The sequence below is a fragment of the Ursus maritimus genome, unplaced genomic scaffold, assembly GCF_017311325.1.
Source record: "Ursus maritimus isolate PB19 unplaced genomic scaffold, ASM1731132v1 scaffold_9, whole genome shotgun sequence".
Taxonomy (NCBI): Eukaryota; Metazoa; Chordata; class Mammalia; order Carnivora; family Ursidae; genus Ursus; species Ursus maritimus.
This window is the reverse complement of record NW_024427107.1, coordinates 3957907-3963716: the sequence shown is the minus strand read 5'-3', so window position 1 is coordinate 3963716 and position 5810 is coordinate 3957907.

Here is a 5810-nt window from a genome sequence, read left to right as displayed (position 1 = left end):
TATTATTTTATGTTTATTGCTCTTGGCATAATGTTTAAATTGCTAATTCCTTAATTACAAAACAAAAATGTTTGACAAATTAGTTTCAATTATATCGAGGCAACTTTTCCCTTGATGTTTGATTTAAACCTATATGTTCACATGCAACATATCAATCATAGCAACCATCCCCCATTGTGCAAAAATGTCATGTAATTCCCCATTATAGTTTTCTTACATTCTTACTCTTTACTTGTTAGAAAATTCATTCTTTTTACTCAGTTTTGCCCAAATTTGTTATTATACTTCAATCCTCCCCCTCTGTACCATGAAACCCGTCCCTGATTAGTCTGGCTTTGTTTATATTCCTGTTCCATCTGCTAATACTTGCAGTTTATATATTTTAGTTTAGTGCACACTTATTTACAACACGAGTTATTTCAAAAATCATTGTCAAAATAAAAAGAGATTTCTTTTAATTTGAGAAAGTAATGTAAAAGAAAACTAGGTTAGGGAAAGTAAAATGGAGCCAATTGACTGATAGTACTCATTGATGGTTCATTCCTTTTAACCTGTTACATAAAAGGTTCCTTGGGTGTGGCACTTATTTTATGTATTATATATGAGACTTCTGGATTCAGCTCCAACATATAAAGACCTTGGAAGTTATTACTCCCATTCTTATACGAATGCAATTCTTGAAAAAATTGATAATTGATGACAATGCAGCCACCATCAGAATACTGAGGCCCCGAGGTAAACTGTCACCCTGGAATCAAATAAGTGTATCTGAAGATTCATAGGCAAGACCTGCTTATCTGGAGGGAAAGCCACCAGAGACTTAAACTAGCAGGGACATTTAAATGGTGCCTTTGATAAATTACTGGAGGCTAAGTGTGGACTAGTTTGAGAATGAGAAACACTTGGGGACTGTAGTCTTAACTATGTCCCTATATCTTGTATATTTTGCCTTCTGGCAACCCACTAGGTTTTCATAGTGAACATCCAAAAAATATGGTTCTGGCAGGAAGTGGGAAGAATAAGCTTTGTAATAGACAGCCAGAGGATTCTCTACAGCAAAGGTCTACTTTCCAGGGACAAAGACTTTAACAGATCCGTATGCCATCTGGGGAATGGCATTTTTTTTTCTTACTCCAGCATCTTTTAGTCTTCCTGTCTTATTTGAAGACTGGGAGAAGGTAAGAAGCACTTGAAAATGTCACCGACCAGGAACACACACTTCTAAAATACTGGGATTTAACTGTAAAATCATATAATGCTTCCCTGTATACCTTAACACCACACAAAGAGGGATCCAGTAGAATAACAATGAATTATAGCTGAAAAAGCTCCATGACATAGACAAGTTCAGAAGGACTTCTTAGAGAAACCCAAAGACAATAAGGAAAACAAAACCAAGAACGGGAGGAGAATTTGAGGCCTCTGGCACCTAGAGCCACAACAAGCATTAAACACATTCCAACTTCCATCCAAATTAACATAAATCCTCACACTAAAGTCCTATTTATCTCAGTTACTATTGCCCCAAAATTATGTCTGGCTTTAAGCAAAAATTACAAAGCACTCTAAAGGGCGAGCAAAAAAGACAGAGTAGACAAAGGAAGCATCAGAACTAGATTCAGATATGATACAGGTTTTGGAATTGTTACACAGGGAATTAAAAAGTATATATAAAGGGGAAAGCTTTCACACTGTCGTTGAGAATGCAAGTTGGTGTCTCTAGGAACAGTGTGGAGGTTCCTCAAAAAGTTGAAAATACAGCCCAGCAATTGCACTACCTATGGCCCAGCAATTGCACTACTAGTTATTTGCCCCAAAGATACAAATGTAGTGATTCAAAGGAGCACCTGCACCCCGATATTTATAGCAGCAATGCCCATAATAGCTAAACTATGGAAAGAGCCCAGATGTCCATCGACAGATGAATGGATAAAGAAGATGTGGCATATGTATACAAAAGAATACTACTCAGCAATCAAAAAATGAAATCCTGCCATTTACAACGATGTGGATGGAACTAGGAGGTATTATGCTAAGCAAAATAAGTCAGTCAGAGAAAAACAATTACCATATGATCTTACTCATATGTGGAATTTAAGAAACTAAACAGGATCATAGGAAGAGAGGAAAAAATAAAACATGTTGCAATCAGAGAGGGAGACAAGCTATAGAATTCTCTTAATCATAGGAAACAAACAGGGTTGCTGGAGGGGATGGTGGTGGAAGGATGGGGTAAATGGGTGATGGACATTAAGGAGAGCACGTGATGTAATGAGCACTGGGTATTATAGAAGACTGATGAATCACTGATTTCTACCTCTGAAACTAATAATACATTATAGGTTAATTAATTGAATTTAAATTTTTAAAAAAGCAACAAAAAAAGTATATATGATTAATACCATAAGAGCTCTAATGGGGAAAAGGCAGACAATATGCAGGAACATATAGGTAGTGTAAGCAGGGAGATAGAAACTTTCAGAATGAAAGAAAAGAAAATGCTAAAAATAAAAAGCACTCAACAAAAATGAAAATGCTTTTGTTGCGCTCATCAACAGAATAGAAGAATCCAAGGAAAGATTCAGTAAACTTAGAAGATAGCTGAGAGTAGGCTTCCTTAACTGAAATGCGAACACGTAAAATAGGAATTCAGAGCAGAACATCTTCGAACTCTGGGATGATTTCAAAAGGTATAAAATACATACAATTGGAAACAGGGAAGTGGAATAAAGAGAGAAAGTAAAGAAAAATGTTTGAAACAATAAGGGTAAGAATTTACAGTGGACTTATCAGGAGTCATCAGATTGGATTGAAGGAAAAAAATCAATCCAGAATTTAATAGTCAGAAAATTATCCTTCAAATGAGAAGGAGAAATGAAGGCTTAACAAATAAAATCTGAAGGATTTCCTTGCCAGTTGACATGCCCTGCAAAAAGCATTTACAAGAGCTCTTCAGGGAAAATGAAAATGATGCAACTCAGAAATTTGGGATCACTATAGGAAATGTTATAGAAGGAATAAATAAAAGTTAAATCAGGATTTATTTTCAAAGAAAACATCATTTTAATTTAAGTTGATATTATAGTACAATTTTAAGGTTTAAGCAATTCAAAACTAATTGAAAGACAAATACTTTATGGGAAGATTATTAGTCTTTATTTGTAATCAATATAATAATTGAAATGAGTCCTACAAAAATAAGCTTTAAAATTGATATGTACAGAAATTTAAAAAGAGAAAATCTAGAACATAGTTCATATTTATGATGGGGTTTTATTAAGTGAGGATCTCTTAATTAAACAACATCACAAGGGGCGCCTGGGTAGCGCAGTCGTTAAAGCGTCTGCCTTCGGCTCAGGGCGTGATCCTGGCGATCCGGGATTGAGTCCCACATCAGGCTCCTCCGCTGGGACCCTGCTTCTTCCTCTCCCACTCCCCCTGCTGTGTTCCCTCTCTCGCTGGCTGTCTCTCTGTCACATAAATAAATAAAATCTTTAAAAAAAAAAAACATCACAAAAAGAAAATATTTTAGATAATCCATCTTGCTTCCTTCTGTTGGGCACTTGGTTTTACTGAAATCCTATTTTCTATATAGACACACATCAGATCATGTCTAAGTTATCACTGTAACAATTTTATTAAAGAAATCATAAATCTAAATTTGAATCTTTCAGTGTGTTCTTAAGGCACAAAATTCACTTTCATTTGATTCATTTGAAAACCCAACATCTAACATAGCTGGAGTCATGCAGTAGATAAGTAGTAAATAATTGAAAAATGAATACTTACATGAGTGTATAAATACATACGCTTAGCCTAATGATAGCTCAATTATATCTTTCATTTTAGAGATAATATCCTCTTTTATTTTTGTGATGGATTTGTTACTACTACTTTTAAATCATTTCACTTGAGTTAAATAATCTGATTACTGAATTAGGAAGGGGGAAAAAACTCTTCTTGAATAAATGAGGTGCATATTTTAACAGATATTTAGAGTTATAAATAATTTTATAAATAGTTGAGTTCAAGCCTCTCATTTTACAGATATACAGATAATACTTTTTACAGATAGCCAGAAAATACTTTTTATCAACTAAGTAAAGGATATTGAATTTTGCATGCAGATCATAGATGAGAGTTTAACTTACAATCTTTGATTAAGTACTGATTCTAGCAAATGGCCATAAGGAAATAAGATGCATAGATTCTTCAGTCCATTCAAATGAGCCACTTGGTTCCTGGAACTGATATAGTTGGTAAGAATTCAAATCCACTAGAAATAAGAGATTATATAAAAATTACTAGAGTGGAAGCTGAAAGAATTCCATCTACAGAAAAAGTTACACTATTTTGTATTTTTGCTTTTAGAGATATTATTAATTTATTTGTTAGAGAGAGAGAGAGAGGAAAAAAGCATAAGCAGGGGAACAGCAGGCAGAGGGACAAGCAGGCTCCCAGCTAAACAAGGAGCCCTATGCGGGACTCCATCCCAGGACCCTGGGATCATGACCTGAGCTGAAGGCAGATGTTTAACCGACAGAGCCACCCAAGCAGCCCATTATTTTGAACAAGTTATTTACCATTGTGAGTCTGTACCATAATATGTAAAACTGCATTAGAAGATTCCAAGTATCTGCTCAATTGCCAACCTTGCATGGCTTTTCATACCTATGCCATTATCAGTTAGTATATTCACAATGAAAGTGAATGTAGATGCAATATGAAACCATGTACAATAACTATTTCAGTTATACTCTTATGCTTATTGTTTTAAAAACAACATGAATCCCACAATACGTTAAAAGGGAATAAATACTCCAAATCCTGTGTTATCGTGTGCTACTATAATTTATTTTTGTCAGTGTATATGACAGAGTTGGTATGAACTAACAAAACTTGGGGACTGTTGTCTATGATTGATTGATTTTTTTTGAGAGAGATTGAGCACATGTGCACATGTGCAAGTTGGGGGAGGGGTAGAAGGAGTAGGAGAGCAAGCTCCATACCCAGCATAGACCTGATGTGGGACTTGATCTCACAACCCTGAGATCATGACCTGATCCAAAATCAAGAGTTGGACATTGCCCAGGCACCCTGCTGTCTATGATTTAATAGAAATCAGAAACTCTTAACATAACTGAATGTTCCATTGTGTAATAACAGAACGGGCCATAAAAATGACTGGAGCTACTCTTTCTCACATAGAATCTCATTACCTAGAAATGATTCAAAGTTGCTCTCTCTCTCTCTCTCTCTTTTTGTGATTAAATCCCTGCATAGTCTATGCTAATGAATGAAACAGAAACAAAGCCTTCACGAAGAGAAAATCACTGAGCCTCCCCACTACTACAAAGGTTATTGTAGTACTAGAATTGTCCGTTTACTTTTAACCTTTAGTATAAAAAATGTGGTGGAAAGAGAATATTCTGTACCATTTCCTTTTGGAATACTCAGGCAGTAATGTTTATTTCAATAATTTTTAATGACTGTCTTTTTATTCTAGTTTCATTATTTAGATTGCTCTCTTAGCAACACACTGTCTCAAACACATTCAAAGATATCATTTTGTTTGTATGAGCTCTCCAATGTTGTGCATGAGGATCTTTCATGTATATCTCTCCCTGTATTGCCCTTTTTATTCAGGGGAACATTTCATAAGCTAAGTAAAATAGTGTGAAGAAAAAAGCATCAAATTAAATTACAATTCTGGTTAAGCCAGTCAGAAATTCCTCCATTCTGACAGTCTCCCTTCCAGAGATGTTAAAAGTCTAGGAGATAGTGATGTAGTCCTTAAATTTTTTTTTTTT